The 21,334-nt window shown below is 30.9% G+C and overlaps 1 protein-coding gene across 2 annotated transcripts in view; it reads right to left on the reverse strand.

Annotated features, from left to right (window-relative positions):
- The window catches only part of LOC114340838 (uncharacterized), a 56,684-nt gene extending 38,419 nt beyond the window's left edge, over positions 1 to 18,265 (reverse strand). The window contains exon 1 of one of the 2 annotated variants that reach the window (XM_050650220.1): positions 18,183 to 18,265. The gene's annotated coding sequence lies outside the window, so the exon portion shown is untranslated. Of the gene's footprint in view, positions 1 to 18,104 lie in introns of both variants that reach the window. The other variant, XM_050650221.1, reaches the window with a different exon arrangement.
- Between the last annotated feature and the right edge of the window lie 3,069 nt (positions 18,266 to 21,334).

The raw sequence follows: 21,334 nt of genomic DNA on the forward strand, positions 1-21,334 counted from the left end.
TTGCAATGTGATATGGTCTTCCAGCGTTTCTTCGAAATGTCTTGCAATCAGTTCGACTAATTGTTCCGATGAGTAATTATATTGTAAATGTTTTGCATTATTGTAAATTTGTAAAGCATATGTACTTTCTGATACCCCCATCCTATCATTGTATTTCCCATTTTGCAATTCCTTGTTAATTTCCAATTGTTGGACTTTTCCCCAGAAATAATTCAAAAATTTTTGTTCAAATTGTTGCCAATTGCCGAATTCTTCTTCTTTACTATCGAACCATAGGCTTGCTTCATATTTGAGATGGTTTCTGATAGTTTCTTTTGCTGTTTCGAAATTTCCGATGTGCTGTATTTTCTTTTTTAGGCTATTTATGAACGGCACTGGGTGTAATCTTCTTACATCCCCGCCAAACCTTATCTTCACGTCATCTGTGCTATGTATAACCATTTCTCTTCTTTCTCCGACATTCTGTTGAGTATTGATTTCCGCAATCTTTCTTTCCACTTCTTCTATGTCTGCTTGAATAGCGTTTTGCAACTTGTTTTCCAAACTTTCCATTTCTTTTTTTTGGCAATTCGTTAACTCCTTCATTTTATTTTGAATTTTCATTTCTTGTTCTTTCATGTGGTCCTTCATTCTCATTTCTTGTTTTTGCATGTGATCTTTAATTTTCATTTCATACTTTTCTATGCGTTCCTCTATTTTCTTATTGTTCTCTTCTATCGCTTGTTTTGTTTCCTGTTGATTGTCATCCATTTTTTTCTCCACTTTATCCATTTTCTGTTCCATTTTTTGTTGTGATTCATCCATTTTTTTTGATGTTTCTTCCTGATTTTCTTGCATTTTATCCATTTTTTGTGACTGGAGTTGCATCAGTTGTAATAGTTTATCTATTCCTGATAATTCTTGCTGTTCTGATGCCATGATTGTCGTGTCTAAAATATCTTCTTGGTCTGAATGTTCTTTTTGTTTTTTGTTGTCTTTGCTTTGGCTTCTTGTCACAGACATTTGTTTTTAAGAAGTACTGTCCCCGCCAAATATGAAATTTTACTAGTATGTTACCAAGACGACTTTTTCTCACCCAAATATTATAAATTGTCAATAAATATATCAAATGTAAATATCGTAAAAATAAAATATTAAATCAGTTATGTAAAATTTGTACCTAAAGAGATCTAAAATTTTATGTTATCAAATGTAAGTATCTCACTTTTTACCACAGGCATATAAATTTTCAAATACCGGCTTTACTCTTTCTATCCTTCAAATTTGCCACTAGAAATACTTTACAATGCTTTCCACGTTGGACGACAGTTGATGTGATCTTGATTATTGATATGAGATAATATTCTTATATGTTACTTAATTTAATCAATGTATTAATACTAATCCAATTAATTAACCAGATCACATATCAATATGTTTTCAATCTCAGGGCGAATTATAAATTAATTACTTACTTCCGTGGCTTCTAAATATTTCTTAATGGTTCCTAATCGGGATAGAAAAGAAAAGAGTAAAAAAAATACACATATGGGTTACAATTATAATCAAAATATTTTTTATTTTATTTAAAAGGCAACCAATGCTTAATATTTGCTATTTCTTATTATTCTTAAACATAACATTTACAAATGGGAATCTTATTTCCTTTTGGTTTTCAATTGAAAGTTTTTATTAACATTTAACTATTAGGAGTTATTAGGAACAACTCTATTTAAGTTTGATGAAGCTTTTCTGATATTATTGATTATGTTATTCAATTTTTTATGTGGAATTTAATACGAAAATCCCATACATTCATGTCCAAACAAATGAGACTGACCTTTTCCTGGTGAACTGAAAATGTCCTCACACAAAACCCTTTCCTGCTATCCTTGGCTGCGATCAAACCTCGTCCTGGCTTCCAGTGATGTTCTCCTTTGAAAAACTAGCTCGAATAGCTCTCGTTCCTGCTTTTGTCGTGATGCTGTGTTCTACCTTTTTCGAAACTGCTATCAGCTACCGGGACACTCTTGGCTCAAGGAGGTTCTTTTACTCTCGACCTGGCCTACTTCTCGTTCCACGATAGATACTCCACACTCACGGAACTACACCGGCTTTCTCACTCCTCGAACACTACCGTCTACTACTCGACTTCACTTCTCGACAGCTCAAAACATTCTGATCTCACTTTGTCATTCATTCCCCTACTTTCTAAATATCCCTTCCAAATTCACAAATCAATCTTCCACCACCAACTCTCATTCGTAATATTCCTCAAAACCAATGTTTAATCTTTCTAAATATGCTTAATGGATTTCAAAAGAAAATATTTAACTCCCATTCTAAAATACTTTCTAACTATTTACAAATTTTAATGACCTATTCTCTCTTTCAAATGAGTCTTATTTAGCATAGGCTAATGATCGAAACCTTCCGCGAAAAACGATAATGAACTATCATCTATTTCACTGAGTTTTATTTAGCATAGGCTAATGATCGACCTTCCGCGAAGAAACGATAATGGTATGCGTCATTCACTTTGTTTATTCTAAGCACATTGTTCCGAGTTTCGTACGCTTATTCTAATCACTTCTTAAAATTACATATAACAATTTGTTGTATACAGGTTGTTTTAAATTTATATGCCCGTGGTTGAGGAAATTGAAAATATTTTATGTTTAATTGAATTTTGTTTATAATTATCAAAATTTAATTTTCCTATCAAATAGAAATATAACAATACATACAAACTTACATACATACATACATACATATCCACAAACATTTTTCACCTTTAAAAAAAAATTGAGTTCTAATTCTGAGCTCGGTAACTTTTGAACGGTACCACCGATTTTCAAAATTAAACATGCGTTGGAAAGGTAATGATCTGTGCTATCAGAAGCTGCAAAGGTCGAACTTAAGTTTTTGAAATTTTTGGGAGTTTTGAGGACGAGAACGAAAAACAGAACCTAAATGGGAAGGGCCGTAAAATCCACAGCCTTGGACCAAAATAGAGAAGTAATATATGGATGGACGAGTATTTTCCTAAATTTTAAGATGGGATTTGGCTCAATTTTTAATTCAGTCAGGTTTAGAAAATCAAAAATTTCATGTATATACATATAGTGTCGCATGTAGAGGTGTTGTGCGCCACTGACGAGAACTGCCGTTCTCTGGTAATTTTCAAAATTAGATGTGCGTTAGAAAGGTAATGATCAGTACTATGAGAAGCCGCAAAGGTCAAACTTATATTTTTGAAATTTTTGGTAGTTTTGAGAACGAGAAAGAAAAAGAGAGCCCAAATACGAATAGACGTAAAATCCACATCCTATGACCAAAATGAAATGTTCACATATGGATGGGCGAGTCTTTTCCTAAATTTAATTTTTTAATTCAGTCAGATTTAGAAAATCGAAAATTTTGTGTATATATAGTGTCGCATGTAGAGGGGTTGTGCGCCACTAGCGAGAATTGCCGTTTTCTGGGGTCGCCTTGGTCGCATTCTCTCCCAAATGATCTAGTACTTACGACACCAGTGATAAGACAATCCGAGTTCATATCCCAGCCATCCTAATAAACATGTAATTATGGCCGGCAAATGAACTCGGATTGCCCAATCAAACTTAGAATTGTAACCACTACAAGTACATAAACCATGATTGATTAATAACATTGATATTTTCGATATAAACTAAGTTTCGATAACCAATAAATCGAAAATTATTAATTTTATCAAAAAATATAAAACATTTTTTGCTTATAATTAATGTTTTTACCAACGTTTGCGGTCAAAATATAATAAAAAATTTCCACCCTGGAGATGGGGTGGCAACCACCCCATGGTAAAAGCGCCTTTCAGCATCATATAGATTTTGATCCTTGGACTATCCACTACTTATTGTCAAATTTTCAAGCAAATCGATCCATTCTGTAAAAATTGCGAAGTGAAAAGTTTCAGTTCCTGGACTAATTATACTTTTGGAGCTCTATAACTTCTGAACGGCTGAACTGATGTTGATCACTAAATATGAATTTAAAACGTATTGACAAGTAGTATCTGATGCATCCAAGATCAAGTATGATAACTGAACGTATTACAGGAATTATTGAGCTTGAAAAACGGTTTTTCCCATAAGAAATAGATTTGATCATACTTATGAAACCTATAACTAAAAAATTCGAATTTTCCCAGATATGAGATATACACCGTTAGATGCGTCCTGAGTCATCCTACAAACGCTTAGTTATTGGCGAACTTGGTAGGTTGAAATTTTGAGTAATTGTCGAAAAATCAAAATTTCCAAAGTTTAATTTTTCAGTTTTTTGGCTATGGTGAGCAGTGTGTATGTCTCAGGTTGATCGTTTAAGCACCATTTGAAAGCTTAACTCAACCCTATTGATTTGGTGTATTTGCGGTTTTCCTGTCTCTCCTTGAACCTAAGATATATACGCCCAAAAATATGCTATTTTGTATCTAACTAGTCCTCTAGCTGGCTTACGGATAGTCAGAAGTCAAAAATTAGACCGGATCTAAATCGGCCCTCACACCCTCTTGAAACATAGAAAAAAAAATTCAGATCGGTGTAACTTTTCCACACACATACATACATACATACATACATACATACATACATACATACATAGTACATACATACATACATACATGCATACAAATATTTTCCATTTTTTAACTAAAAATTGAGTCATATTTCTGAGCTCGATAACTTTTGAATGGTATAACTGATTTTCAAAATTAAACATGCGTTGGAAAGGTAATGATCTGTGCTATCAGAAGCCGTAAAGGTCGGGCTTAAGTTTTTAAAATTTTTGGGAGTTTTGGGAACGAGAACGAAAAACAGACTCTAAATGGGAAGGGCCGTAAAATCCACACCCTTGGACCAAAATGGAGATGTAATATATGGATAAACGAGTCTTTTCCTATACTTTAAGATGGGGTTTGGCCCAATTTTCAATTCAGTCTGGTTTAGAAAATCGTAAATTTCGTGTATATACATATATAGTGCCGCTTGTAGGGGTGTTGTGCGCCACTGGTGAGAACTGCCGTTCTCTGTGGATTTCTAAAATAAAATAAACCACCCCGCTAATAACCCTAGGGGTTGATGCGGTTTAAAAAAATATCAATAATAAAAAGAAAAATTACAAATATAAAATTTATTAAGTTTTAATTATATTTATAATAGTGCAAATATTTATAATACAGGTGCTTTTCGAGTTTTATAATTGCCAAAGATGACTATAAGTTTCGAAAAATGGCATGATTCTACCAAATCATTCTCAATGCACAAGTTGCTAGGCCAGTTAAACGATCCTGTTTCATTGTAGATCTTAACGAGAAAGACAACAAAAGCATCTTTTTGCTTCTGCGACTGTAACGGAAATGTTCAAAATATTATTTTAACGCAATAACGACATCGACGCTTAGAATATAATGAATACGATTTGAGATGTTCACTTCTATTAAGTAAATCTATTGGAGAAATTTGAGATTCACTAATATTATCCTTGCATATCGCTCTCAAATGAAAAATTTCATCTGTCAATTCTTCACTGATGCCTGCATTATAAAACTCGCGCAATATATTAATTTTTTTTCTTAATATTGTCGTCATCTTCATCTGGGAATGACCATAAAATCTTAAATAGCGAATAAATTCCATTGCTGCATTAAATCTTCTAGTAAAATTTCTTGTTATATAATCAATGACGATGTCAAATATGTCACAGCAAACTATTGCGTTGGGCTCAAAATTATCAGTCACTACTCATTATTATCATCATCATCATCATCATCATCATCATCATCATCATCATCATCATCATCACGTAGCGCTACAACCCTGGGTGGGTCCTGGCTGACTGTACAACTTTCTTCAAATTTGTTCGGTCTTCCATCAACCTAGGGTCAAATGGGATGTTCATTTTTCGGAGATCTGCTTCGCATTTCAACATCGCATTCTGGGACGTCCGAGTGGTCTTTTGCCTGTAGGAATTTGCTCACATACAAGTCTTATAAGTTTCTCGTTATGAAGTCTGTGCACGTGGCCTGCCCATCTTAGTCGCTGTGATTTAATTTCTTGGACAATATCGGTGTCATTGTAGAGTGCTTTTAATTCAATGTTGGTTCTGATCCTACACTGGTTTGTGTTAATGTCGTGGTGAGGTCCGAAATATTTTCTAAGTATTTTTCGTTCAAAACGTCTGAGATTTTCTTCGTTTGATTTGGTTATGGTCTACGTTTCGCATCCATTTATTAGCGCAGCACAGTTACTACTAGGCTCAATAGTCTGGGCAGATAGTCCAAGTAATGAAGCTTAAATTAAAATAAAACCTCGCAATTTTTACAGAATCGATCGATTTGCTTGAAAATTTGAGAATAAGCAGTGGATAGTCCAAGGATCACAATCTATATCATGCCGAAAGGCGCTTTTACCATGGGGGTGGTTGCCACCCCATCTCTGGGGTGGAAATTTTTATTATATTTTAATCACAAAAGTTGATAAAAACGTTCATTCTAAACAAAAAACGTTCTATACATTTTTTTGATAAAATTGACAGTTTTCGATTTATTCGCTATCGAAAGTGTTTGTTTTATATCGAAAAAATCCATATTTTTAATAAGTTTTCTGCTAATAACTCCAAAAGTTTTCGTTTTATCAAAACAACTTTCCTTAAGAAAAATGAACCCTTTAAAAAAATAAACAAAACCATTTTTTTAAATTTTCTTTAAGACCAATAGTAATCGAGCTATACTTTATTATATGTTGGCCCTTCTTCGTCAAATACTAAATATTGTAGTTTCAAAGTCAAAAGACGGGAAAACTATGCATTTTTCGAGGGCAACTTGTTCAAACTAATTTAAAGTACTTAAAAATATTTATCTCCAGAAATAAAAAAAAAAGTTACTAGCTCAACAATTAAGTGACTTCTAATGAAAAGAATGTCAGCCCCATTTTTTTCACCGAAAAAGTGATCGCAAGCGACCCCATAATAACCACCCTAATTAAACTTAGTCATTAACCTTATTTGGATTTTTTTATTTATGTATTAGTAATAGGTTCTAGAAGTTTGACCGGCTTAGAATGATTAGTTTAAAAAAAAAATGGAGTTCAAAACGAATAACGAATTTTTGTAGTTTGGAAAAAAATGGCATTTTCTTCAGGATAGCAAGATTAGCATCGGAGATACGAAAAAATGTTTAAACATGAAATTGTAGCTCATTTCATTCCCAAGAAAACGGTTTTCAAAAATATTTTCTACGGCAAAAATTGAGTGAGCTATGGACAATTAAAACTTATAATAACATGCAAAAACCACCTTTACCAACCCTTTCAAAATCACCTCTTTTTGCGACTGAGGATTTTAAAAAGATTTAATATTAATAGTCTTATAGATCTTATAAAAACCTACAAACTTATTATTTACCAAACTTCCAAAGATAAAAAATAAAAAAGTTAGGGTTAAAAAATCAATATATTTTTTTGAAAAAGAAAGGAGAAATCCAATTGGAAGCATGATAATGTAAGTTAGCGGTGTTTTTAGTCATTGGCCTTATTCATTCTTATTAATTTATGTATTATTAATAGATTCTAGAAGTTTGACTGGCTTAGAATGATTAGTTTTTAAAAAACTGGAGTTAAAAGCGAATAACGAATTTTTGTAGTTTGGTAAAAAATGCCATTTTCTTCATTTTCAGCATAGAAAGATTAGCATCAGAGATACGAAGAAATGTTTTACTATAAAATTGTAGGTTATTTAATACCCGAGAGCATGGTTGAAAAAATTTTTTCTACGGCAAAAATTGAGTGAATCGTAAATGAGTACAGTAGGAAAAATGAAAGAATACCCATGAACGAACATATAAAACATGCTGTATTTTCCTGTCACCGTGTCACACAAAAAATTGGCCAGCGCAACTACATGTAATAATTATTGTTACATGTACTTGCACTCGACAATTTTCTTTGTGACACGGTGACAGGAAAATACAGCGTGTTTTATATGTTCGTTCATGGGTATTCTTTCATTTTTCCGACTGTAGGTATATCGGAAAACATTGATTTTTTCTATACAAAACTAACACTTTCGATAGCGAATAAATCGAAAACTATTAATTTTATCAAAAAAATGTATGGAACATTTTTTGCTTAGAATGAATGATTTTATCAACTTTTGCGGTCAAAATATAATAAAAAGCTTTCACCCCTGAGATGGGGTGGCAACCACCCCCATGGTAAAAGCGCCCATCGGAATCATATAGATTTTGATCCTTGGACTATTCACTACTTATTCTCAAATTTTCAAGCAAATCGATCCATTCTGTAAAAATTGCGAGGTGAAAAGCTTCGGTTCCTGGCCTAAGATTATCGGAGAATAGGCCATTTTTGGGAAAAGTTATTTACCAGCAATTTTATTGCACTTGCCACGTGCACAGACTTCATAACGAGAGACTTGTAAGACTGGCATGGGATGAGATTCCTACAGGCAAAAGACCACTCGGACGTCCCAAAATGCGATGGAAAGATATCATCCAAGCAGATCTCCGCAAACTTAACATTCCATTTGACCCTAGGTTGATGGAAGACCGAACAAATTGGAAGAAAGTTATACAGTCAGCCAGGACCCACCCAGGGTTGTAGCGCTACGTGATGATGAATTTTATTGCTGGAATCGAATCTTATGATATTAATAATATAGGTATGCAAAGTTCGCAGATAGTGTGCTACTTTTTTTATAAACAAAATGGCGCCCGAAAATCGTGTTTTTTCAATTTTTGCTCTATAACTCAAAATATTTTAAGTTTACACCAAAAACACCCAAATAAAAATTCACCGTAATTAAATTCTGCATAGAGACGTGCTTTTCCAACAAAATCTTTAATTTTCAAATAAAATTTTAGATAAGTAATTGTTTATCAATAATCAAATAACTTGGTAATATAAAAGCTCTTTTCTTATAGATTAAAATTAGAGAAGCCGATGGAAATTAAATGAAAAGTTTAGCAACAATTGAATTGTTAAAAAAAATTACCGTCGCTATAATAACCACAATAATTATGATACATAAGAATAACTATGATTTTTGTATAAAAAGACACTGTACCTATCTAATGTACTATACAGAATTGAAATTGGACTATTTAAGCGGCCTCGGGAATACTTTAAAATTATAAATAATTTTTTGCCTTATAAACAAATAAAATATCTCGGGAAATATTAAATGAAATTAAATCATGGAAACGGTATTGGAATGAAAGCAGCAGGACGCTTCTTTTAAAAGTAAAAACGTATAATTGTGAAGAGTGGTTCCTGAGATATATCCGGTTAAAGTTAGCCATTTACGGCAAAGATATAAACAATAGGATCATAAGTTTCGAACCATCACCTTTTATTTTGGTCCTCTTTCTCCACACCAATTTTCATATCTTTAAAAAACTCATAACATATATTATTATAATAAAAACTATCGATTTTACGAGTGAAAATTGCCAAATATAGCAAAATTCCAATCAAAAATTAGGTTGGAGAAAATGTAATCTCAAAGTTCAAAATCGGTATACGTTAAAAAATACATTTTCTTGGCTTCCCATGGAGCACTTTTCTTCATTCTTTTTTTGTTTCCAAGTAATTCGAGTAGAGCCATCTAACTAGCGTATTATTAAATGTGAAAGTTGCTTTTGTTTTGTTATAATAAATTAATTTATTTATTATAACAAAAATTTTTAATTTGTTTAAATAAACATTGTTTAAATAATTATATAGCTTTCAAATGGGAATATCTGTATTTTTAACGTTAAAAGGTACACTTGTAGTAAGTTTATCTAAAGAAAGTCTACAACTGGAAAAAATATGTAGTCTTCTTTTCTTATAAATAAATTAATATATTATAAAAAAATAAAAGCAAGTTTAACATTTAATGATTAACTATTTAGATGGGAAATAAACCACAAATAAATTGAAAAAAAAAATTATTAACCTTTCGAAGCCCAAATCGGGTTTCGTTGTCAAAATACAAAATACTATTAAAATAAACAAAAATGTTGTTGCTAAGCAAAAAAATTCTTCTAATAATTTATTTAATCTGACTCATTTATATTGGCAATTCAGACGTATATTATACATTTTAAAGTAGAAGACTTTAAAATGATATCGCCAATATTTATAAGTTGCGTTCCTGGGACGACTTTACTAAAAGATAGTTCATTCGATTACATGAAGTCAATCCAAAATCAAGAATATCCGTCACAAAAAAATCATAGCATGTGATCTGTCTATAAAAAGACCAGGAAAAAACCTCGTGATAGTATCCCGACATCGTAAGTATTTGGTCTTAAATTTAATTTACTTTAAAAAAAAAAACTAATACCAAATTCTGATTTTAATATGTTTAAATTATAAATAATATTAATAATACATAGATATACAAAAAGTATTACTAAAATATAAAATTTGTACTAACTCGATATGTTATTGACATACTAATCGTGGTATTTTCTTTCTATTGACTTCCTCTTTCAGTATGGGTAACCTCATCCTACTGCATTCTACCGAAGAATTTGCGACACAATTGGTTTCATTTAGCATAATTAGAGCCGCTTCTTTGATTTTTCTCTTTTTACTATCTGATTCTTTCAGGACTATACTTAAATCTCTCCACTGAACTCTATGTTCATTATCCCATGCGTGTTGACATATTTGAGATCTATCAAATTCTCTATTTTTAATATAAGACTGATGTTCACTTATTTTTAAAGACATATCACATGCTATGATTTTTTTGTGACGGATATTCTTGATTTTGGATTGGTTTCATGTAATCGAATGAACTATCTTTTAGTAAAGTCGTCCCAGGAACGCAACTCATAAATATTGGCGATATCATTTTAAAGTCTTCTACTTTAAAATGTATAATATACGTCCGAATTGCCAATATAAATGGGTCACATTAAATAAATTATTAGAAGAATTTTTTTTTACAACAACATTTTTGTTTATTTTAATAGTATTTTGTATTTTGACAAGGAAACCCGATTTGGGCTTCGAAACTTTAATAATTTTTTTTCAATTTAATTGTGGTTTATTTCCCATATAAATAGTTAATCATAAAAAATACCACAAGGAAATAGCTTCAGAACAACATTAACATTTAATAATGCATTAGTTAAATGGCTCTACTCGAGTTATTTGGGAACAAAAAAAAAGAATGAAGAAAATTGCTCCATGGGAAGCCGAGAATATGCATTTTTTAACGTATACCGATTTTGAACTTTGAGATTACATTTTCTCCAACCTAATTTTTGATTGGAATTTTGCTATTTTTGGCAATTTTCACTCGTAAAATCGATAGTTTTTATTATAATAATATATGTTATGAGTATTTTAAAGATATGAAAATTGGTGTGGAGAAAGAGGACCAAAATTAAAAGGTGATGGTTCAAAAATTATGATCCAATTGTTTATATCTTTGCCGTAAATGCCGGTCAATTTTGACCGGTTGTATCTCAGGAACCACTCATCACAATTAAACGTCTTTTCTATAAAAGAGGCGCCCTGCTGCTGTTATTCCAATACCGTTTCCATGATTTCATTTAATTTAATATTTCGCGAGATATTCTATTTGTTTATAAGGCAAAACATTGTTTATAATTTTAAAGTATTTCCGAGGCCGCTTAAATAGTCCAATTTTAATTCTGTAAAGTAAATTAGATAGGTACAGTGTCTTTTTATACATTTTATACAAAAATCATAGTTATTCTTATGTATTATAATTATTGTGGTTATTATAGCGACCGTAAATTTTGAATTAACAATTCAATTGTTGCTAAACTGTTCATTCAATTTCCATTGGCTTCTGGAATTGTTATCTATACGGAAAAATCATTTATATTACCAAGTTATTTAATTGTGGATAAACAATTACTTATCTAAAATTTTAGTTGAAAATTAAAGATTTTGTTGGAAAAACCCGCATTTTCCGGGGAAAATTTTTATCGTATTAAATTAGGAAAACACGTGTCTATGCACAATTTAATTACGGTAAATTTTTATTGGAGTATTTTTGGTGTAAAGTTAAAATATTTGGAGTTATAGAGCAAAAATTGAAAAAAACTTTTGTTTATTAAAAAAGTAGCACACTATCTTCGGACTTTGCATACCTATATTATTAATTGCTGGTAAATAACTTTTCCTTGTATTTTGCTAATTAGCCCAGAGTACAAGCAAATCATCAAAAAATCTCGAGGCTTCTTGCGCCGCTTTCCTTTATTTGATGTAATTCTGGATTTAGTCCATAAATTCTGGCAACTAATTTAGATAGTTCAACAATAGAAGACCATGAATTTCTGATTTTACGGAAAAATTACGTCTTTGGTCTGTTCGACGCCGGGCCCCTTATATCTCCGGGCCCCGTTAAAATGTACCGGCTGTACCGTCCTCTCGGCGGGCCTGCCTATAACGGCTGTTCAAAATACTTACCAGAATATGACATGTGCCATAAAGATGGGAAATAAACTGTCAGAACCATTCAAGGTGAACAAAGGTTTACGCTAGGGTTGTGGCATTTCCCCAACACTATTTAAAATGTATGTAGCAAAATCGCTGATGAAATGGAAAAGGAAATGCAACGGAATGGGTATACAAATTGATGAAGATACTTTCTTATATACCCTTCAGTTCGCGGATGAACAAGTAATTTGTGGAAATGATAAGGAAGACTTGGAATATAAGGAGCGCAAATTAAAAGATGAGTATGAAAAATGGGGTCTACACATGAATATGGACAAAACACAATATTTATGTATTGGTGAAGAAACAACCGATTTGATTATTGAGAAAATTGAAACAATAAAAATATGCGGAAGTTATAATTACCTAGGAGTGCTGTTTAACAAAGAAGGAACAGATGATGATGACATTACAAACAGAATAAATAAAGCCAGAAGAATAATAAAATCGTTAAATGGAATATTTCGGAGCAAAGACATAGGAAAACAACGAAAAGTAACAATTTATAATACGTTGATCAAACAGAACATCAAAGTTGGAGAGGATTTGAAATGAAATAATAAGAGAGAACATGTGCGTAACAAAATCAATTACTGACTACATATTATAGAAAAAACAATTAACCTGGTACGGGCACGCTCAAAGGATGAGCGAGGAAAGACAATGAGATGGGTACCAAGAGAAAAACGAAAAAGAGGAAGACCGAAAAAATCTTGGATTGGTGGTATACGAAGATCTATGAGCGATAGAGGATTATCCGATGAGGACTGGAACAACCGAGGGAACTGGCGCTTAGGCATCAAACAACGTCGTAGGACGTTATAAACCGACAACCTATATACAGGGTGAGGCAGATAAAGGGCCTATTAGAAATATCTCGAGAACTAAAGGTAAGAGAATCATGAAAATTGGAATACAGGGGTTTTGAGGTATGAACTATTTAATGAAAATATTTTAGTCTTTTTGCTACTTCCGGTTATACTGGAAGTTGATTGTAACTTCGTTTTTTCAAATGGGACACCCTGTATATTTTTACATTTTTGGATTCTGCTCAATGTCTTCTTTCTTAAAATATGAGGTTTTGTAACATTATACAGGGTAGTTTAAAAGATAATTAAGGTTTTTTATAAATTTTGAAGCAAACTTCACATCCTGTAGAATTGTACTCATTTCATATCAAAAACTCCATTTATATTCAAATGATTTTTAAATTATTATTAAAAATTATTATTAAAAATGATTAATATAGCAAAATGTTTCATTTTAGTATACAGGGTTGGTCGAAAGTCGGAATGAGTATTATCTGAGTTTTCTTAAATGGAACACCCTGTATTTTAGTATTACAATGAAATGATATTTTACAGTACTTTTTTATTTCCTAAGCATTCCCTATACCTAACTGCTTTAATTTGTAAGTTATTCGTAGTTCTTTAAGCCTAACATTAATTGCAACAAAAATTACGTGAAATTTTATTAGGTTTGTCGTGAAAATATTCAATCACAAATAATTTTTCGAAAATAAACACATATTAATCTCGACTGACCCTTAATTTATTAATACTGGTTAATATATCAAAATACCTACGTAGTTAAGATTGTTGGTGTGTTTAATATTAATATTAATAAAAACATACAATATTCTATCTATACCTCGTCCAATTTACTTACCGTTGCACGTCATCCGCGCCATAGCCTGTGACACGATACCAACACGAAATATTTAGGCGGTGGGTGTGTTCTTTTTTAGAATCAAAATGATTCTAAAGGGGAGGGGAACACACCTACCGCCTAGATACTTCGTGTTGGTATCGTGTCACAGGCTATGGCGCGGATGACGTGCAACGGTAAGTAAATTGGACGAGGTATAGTTGGCTATGACTGACACTAAAATATGCTTAAACATTTGCTTTGCTTAAACATTCTACCATTTTTGAAGTTCCAGTTGCTTTGCTACCATTGCTAATATGAATTTTTCTAATGAGGAACTGATTTAGATGTTTTTTTGTTCTAGGAGAGCATAACAAATAAAAATGTGCTACTAGCAATAAGAGTTTATCATCAGCAATTCCATGATAGATGACAACCAAAAAAAAGAGAAACTTTTCAAAATTTACTAGAGCGGTTTCAACGAACTGGAAATTTAGATTACGAGAAATCTGATCGAAGAAAAATTATTTTAAATGATTAAAATGAATTAAATGTTAGTGTCACTGAGAATCTGCATATTAGTATGAACGTTCTCGTAATCTAAGTGTCTAATACGTACAAACTATTCTAGTAAACTTTGAAAAGTTTCTCTTCTAAACTTTGAAATGTTTTTCTTCTTGGCTGTCGTCTATCAGGGAGTTGCAGATGATAAATTCTTATTGCTAGTAGTACATTTTTGTTATACTTACTTTCCTAGAACAAAAACTTTACTAATCAGTTCCCCATTACAAAAATTTGTATTAGTAATGGTAACAAAGCAACTGGAACTATAAAAATAATATAATGTCTAATGTTTAATCAAGTTTAGTGTCAAAGCCATAGCCAACTGGGTAGAATATGGTTTGTTTTTATTAATATTTTATGCACCAACAATCTTAACAACGTAGGCATTTTGGTATCTCATCCAATATTTATAAATTAAGGATCAGTCTAGATTAACATGTATTTATTTTCAAAAAATTATTTATGATTGAATATTTACACGGCAAACCTATAAAGTTTCACGTATTTTTTGTTGAAATTAATGTTTCGCTTAAAGAACTACAAGTACCTTACAAATTAAAGCAGTTAGGTATAGGGAATGCTTAAGAAATAAAAAAGTACTATAAAATATCATTTCATTACAATACTAAAATACAGGGTGTTCCATTTAAGAAAACTCAGATAATACTCATTCCGAGTTTCGACCAACCCTGTATACTAAAATTAAACATTTCGCTATATTAATAATTTTTAATAATAATAGACTATATTAAAAATCACTTATCACATAAAAATCACATAAATGGAGTTTTTGATATCAAATCAGTACAATTCTACAGGGTGTGAAGTTTGCTACAAATTTATAAAAAACCGTAATTATCTTTTAAAATACTCTGTATAATATTACAAAACCTCATATTTTAAGAAAGAAAAGAAGACATCGGACAGAATCCAAAAATATAAAAATATACAGGGTGTCCCATTTGAAAAAACGAAGTTACAAGCAACTTCCGGTATAACCGAAAGTAGGAAAGAGCCCAAAATATTTTCATTAAATAGTTCATACCTCAAAACCCCCGCATTCCAATTTTCATTATTCTCTTACGTTTAGTTCTCGAGATATTTCTAATAGGCCCTTTATCTGCCTCACCCTATATACATAAAGTCACAAAATCCTTACCACCTAAAATGGACGTTGGCAGCATGCAGAATCATTCATCAGAAACATTCTCAACGTCCGCTTTTGATGGTAAAGTTTTTTTGACCTTACCATGAGCAAATTTTTGTAATGTGTTTTTTGCGAGAGTCCTTCGTGCCTGTATTAGATGCTTTTCAATGTACTAACTACAATTTCACAATAATTGACAATATTTTTTTTCCAAACGTCGAACAAAGTTTTTTCAATATTACATGGGATCCCTCTCTCTTCATATAGTACAGTCACTGAAGGTTTTCGCCTCCGATTTCGTTGAACCTCCATTGATTTTCATGAAAATTGGTGAGTAGTTAGAGAATACCTCAAGGAACAAAGGCGACATAATGCCAACTTGCGCTTTTATCCTGGGGGTCGATTCCACCCCTTCTCGGGGGTGAAAATTATTTTATTAAAAATAATACCATAAATCGATAGAGGGTCAAATTCTAAGCAAAATTTATTATATAAAGTTATTAAAACAAATCAAAACTTTTTGAGTTATTAAACATCAACGATTTTAATTTTTCGTGAGAAAAATCCATGTTTTTCACCGATTTTTCATAAATACCTAGAAAACTATAAGTTTTTACAAAAAAGTTCTAATTACCAAAATTGAAGCTAATAAAAAACGAAATAAACTACTCGCTTAAAAAACTAAACTAATGTTAATTGAAAGTGACTTAGGGGTAATTGAATGTATACTTTTTAGACGAGTACTCAAATCTAAGTATTCAAGCTTAAATAACGGGAAAACGATGCATTTTATAAAATATACGTGCAATGCACTTATCAAAGTACTTTAGAATACGTATCAAATAAGCTCCAGTAGAAGTTAATAACATGAAAATTAAGCAAGTTATGATAAAAATAATAGAGCGCTTTCGAATTTTTTAGGAAAAAGTGAAAAATAAAACATACGCTATTTCCACAAAAATGAATATTTATAGTAATCCTTACCAGAATTTCCTTATATTAGTATAAGTAATGATTTCAATAATTTTGACCGGTTTAGAATGCATATTTTTGGAAAAAATATATAATTTAAGAAAATCAGAATTTTTAAAATTATTGTAATTTTCATTTTCTTTTGATAATAACTCCAAAAATACTTAATATACGTAAAAAATGATATATAACCAAATTTTATTTTTGTCTGTACTAAATATTCTACCGTTTTACTATTTCCCTAGGGTGAAAAATAACTGAGATAGAAACGTTTTAAACTTAAATTTTGCTGTGACAACCATGTAACCGGGACTATTTTAACTTTTATTTTTAAAAAAGTAAGAGGTATGAAAGGATAAATTTGACTTGGTTTATTATTCCTTGAAATTAGCTTTCCAATGGTTTTTAGGTCAACCTGATATCCTCAAAATTAACGGAGTAATTAAAAAAAAACCACACCATTTTTTGGAAAAATTTTTAAACGATAAATTTTTAAAAATTTGTGGTGCATAATTGCATAAACTTTTAACGCTATCAACCTGTTCGGGGACTCATTTGATAGATATTTTTAAGTACTTTGACAAATGTTTAAGACTTTATTTTATAAATTGCATAATTCTCCTGTTATTTAAGATTGAATATTTAGATTTGGGTACTCGCCGAAAAAAATATACATTCAATTACCTATAACTCACTTTTTAGTTTATTATTTTTTATTAGCTTCAATTCTGATGATTACAACTTTTTTGTAAAAACTTATAGTTTTTGAGTTATTTATGAAAAATCGGTTAAAAACATGGATTTTTCTCATGAAAAATTAAAATTTTTGATGTTTAATAACTCAAAAAGTTTTGATTTATTTTAATAACTTTATATAACAAATTTTACTTAAAATTTGTCCCTCTATCGATTTATGGTATTATTTTTAATAAAATAATTTTCACCCCCGAGAAGGGGTGGCATCCACCCTCAGGGTAAAAGCGCAAGTTGGCATCATGTCACCTTTGTTCCTTGATTTATTCTCTAACAACTCACCAATTTTCATGAAAATCGATGGAGGTTCAACGAAATCGGAGGTAATAGCTCATATCCATCTTCAGTGACTGCACTAATAGTGGCATTTTGAAATTATTATTGACCATAGCTCTGAAAATGGCTTTATAAGCCGAAAGCGCTCAGCTAGGAATAAAATTTTTTACTCACTTCAAAAGTACTCTTCTTTCCCTGTCATTCAGTATTTAGGAGAATGTTTATAGCACATAGTTATTGCTTACCTATGTCTTCTTCCAATGATGCACTTCAACTAAATGTTAGAACTAAATAATGCATATTTTGTTTGCATAATCACCTACCTTTTGAATAAATGGCCCTTTTATCATACTTGGTTTCCTGCAATTCCTGTGGTTAAATATATCTGCACAACTGCATAACTACACGATAACAGTAAATTATTGAATATTTTCACAGGAATATTTTTAAATAAAAAAATATTATGGTTTGCAAAAAACCACAAACAGAAGTAGTTGATTATATAACAAACCTCTTCCTGTGGCAAAAAAACGAAAGTCGCGAAACTTGCTAGTAAAATATATGGTCCGAGAGCTGTTAGACATTTTGTACAGGTATTTGAGGTAATCTGAAATTTTTTTAGGTAACTCTTCTATGATAGCCTAATACAAAAATGCCGGTCTGGCTAGAGTGTAGCGGCCATTTTCACCAAAAATGCCCCGTAAAGTTAAAAAACGGTAAAAATTGTTCTTATAAGATATATCTTTCACCAAAAATGCCCCGTAAAGTTAAAAAAAAGGTAAAAATTGTTTTTATAAAATATATCTTTGAGGTTATATATACAGGGTGATTCATTAGTGGGGTAAAGCTCAATAGATCCGCTATAGTAATAGATAGCAATAAAAGTTAATAACAAAAATTTTAGCCACCTTTAAGCTTCACATTAAAAAAATTAGTTAGAATGTTACAGGGTGTTCGATAACACAGTGGCAGACCAAACTTATGTTTGTTTAAATGGAACACCCTATATTTTATTTTAAATTCGAAGTCCTGTTAACTTCTTTATCACAAAAATATAAAGGTTTGTTATGTTACACAGGGTATTCACAAAGTTATAACCAATTTTATATTAAAATCGTAACAAGTTCAACTCCCTGTATAAATAAAAATAAGCAAAACAGCAATGGTTTATTAATGCCATATTATTTTACGTATTGTCAAAATTTTCAAGAATGATTGATATTGTTAATTTTTTTTATATCAAATACAGGGTGAGTCAAAACGCAAGTACATTATTTTCTCAGTAATTTTAAATGGAACACCCTGTATTTTATATCACTATTGAAAAGTACCATTACCGTAATTAAATTTTTAGATAACATTCCCTATGTCTAAATTTATTATTTTTCGAGATATTTTCATTTTTCAATGGACCAGTAGTGTGGCCCAAATCACCAGAATTTAATAAACTGTACTGATTTTTTTGGGATTACGTTAATAATGAAATTTATAAAATACCAGCAAGAGATAATATGAAAATTAGAATACAAAGTGTATTTCGATGTGTTAATTTTACAAATGCTTCGTAGAGTAAGTAGTTCATTCAATGATCGTTTTTAGACGTGCATAAATGTGTTAGGAGGTAATTTTGAACACCTTATGTAATTAAATATTAAAAATATTTTATTAAAAGTAGCTTCTAATGTTTTTTTGCCAAAATGTATTACTGATAAATTATTGTTCGTTCTTTATTTGTTACATTGTTACATTTACATACAAAAGTAGTGTTTAATTGTCTTCACAAAATGTTGTATTTTGCGTTTGTGTGATTTTTTTGTAAAATTTATTACTAATTTTCTTTCTTTATTTGTTACATTTACATAAAAAAGTAGTTTTTAATTGTTTCAAAAATGTTGCATGTTGTGGTTGTGATTATTTTTGTAAAAGGTATTACTAATAAATTATTTTTATTTATTTATTTGCTACATTGTTACATTGATTACCGGATTGATAATCAGTAATCGTCAATTGTCAATTCAGTCATGGCTTACTTAAAATTTAGGTAAATTTACTCACCTAAAATAATTTGCTCTGAAAAATAAAAATATCTCGAAAACCAATCAATTTGGACATAGGGAATGTTATATAAAAATTAAAGAACGGTAATGTTACTTTTCAATAATGATATAAAATACAGGGTATTCCATTTAACATTACTGAGAAAATAATGTACTTGCGTTTTGACTCACCCTGTATTTGATATAAAGAAAATTAGCAATGTCAATAATTCTTGAAAATTTTGACAATAAATAGAAAAATATGGCATTAATAAACCATTGCAGTTGTGCTTATTTTTATTTATACAGGGAGTTGAACTTGTTACGATTTTCATATAAAATTGGTTATAACTTTGTAAATACCCTGTATAACATAACAAACCTTTATATTTTTGTGATGGAGAAGTTAGCAGGATTTCGAATTTAAAATAAAATATAGGGTGTTCCATTTGAAAATACATAAGTTTGGTCTGCCACTGTTATCGAACAACCTGTAACATTCTAACTAATTTTGTGTTGTTCTGAAAATTTTGTTCTTTTTAAAGACAGATCACATGCTATAATTTTTTTTGTGACGGATATTCTTGAGTTGGGGTTGATTTCATGTAATCGAATGAACTATCTTTCAGTAAGTCGTCCCAGGAACGCAACTCATAAATATTGGCAATATCATTTTAAAGTCTTCTACTTTAAAATGTATAATATATGTCTAAATTGCCAATATAAATGAGTCAGATTAAATAAATTATTAGAAGAATTTTTTTGCTTAGCAACAACATTTTTGTTTATTTAGTAATATTTTGTATTTTGACAACGGCACCCGATTTGGGCGTCGAAACGTTAATAAAATTATTTTTTTCATTTTAATTGGGGCTTATTTCCCATATAAATAATTAACTAATTTTGTAATGTGATGCTCAAAGTTGGCTACAATTTTGGTTATTAACTTTTATTGCTATCTATTACTATAGCGGATCTATTGAGCTTTACCCCACTAATCAATCACCCTGTACAGAAAATAAACAAGCCAGGCGATTTTCGCGGGAATTTGCATCTGAACTGCAGTGGTTTGGCTGAAGCTATAAATGTGCATCTATGTACGTTCATTATAGGCGGGGGGGATGCAATTGATATTTTGACAGGGTATTTGCTAATATTAAAAATAATTGTTCTAAAAAAGACACGTTTTTTGTTGAGATTTACTACCTGACAGGTGATCAAACAAATTACGCGTGTATGTGAATGCATAGCGCCATAGGTAAGCTTCTTCTTCTTTAAGTGCCGTCTCCTAATCAGAGGTTGGATATCATCGTCACTATCTTTACCCTATCTACCGCTGCTCTAAAGAGTTCTATGGAACTGCATTTAAACCAGTCCCTTAAATTCTTCAACCATGACACTCTCCTTCTTCCTATACTTTTTCCGCTTCTAATCTTTCC

This window comes from Diabrotica virgifera, chromosome 5, assembly GCF_917563875.1.
Source record: "Diabrotica virgifera virgifera chromosome 5, PGI_DIABVI_V3a".
Classification (NCBI taxonomy): Eukaryota; Metazoa; Arthropoda; class Insecta; order Coleoptera; family Chrysomelidae; genus Diabrotica; species Diabrotica virgifera.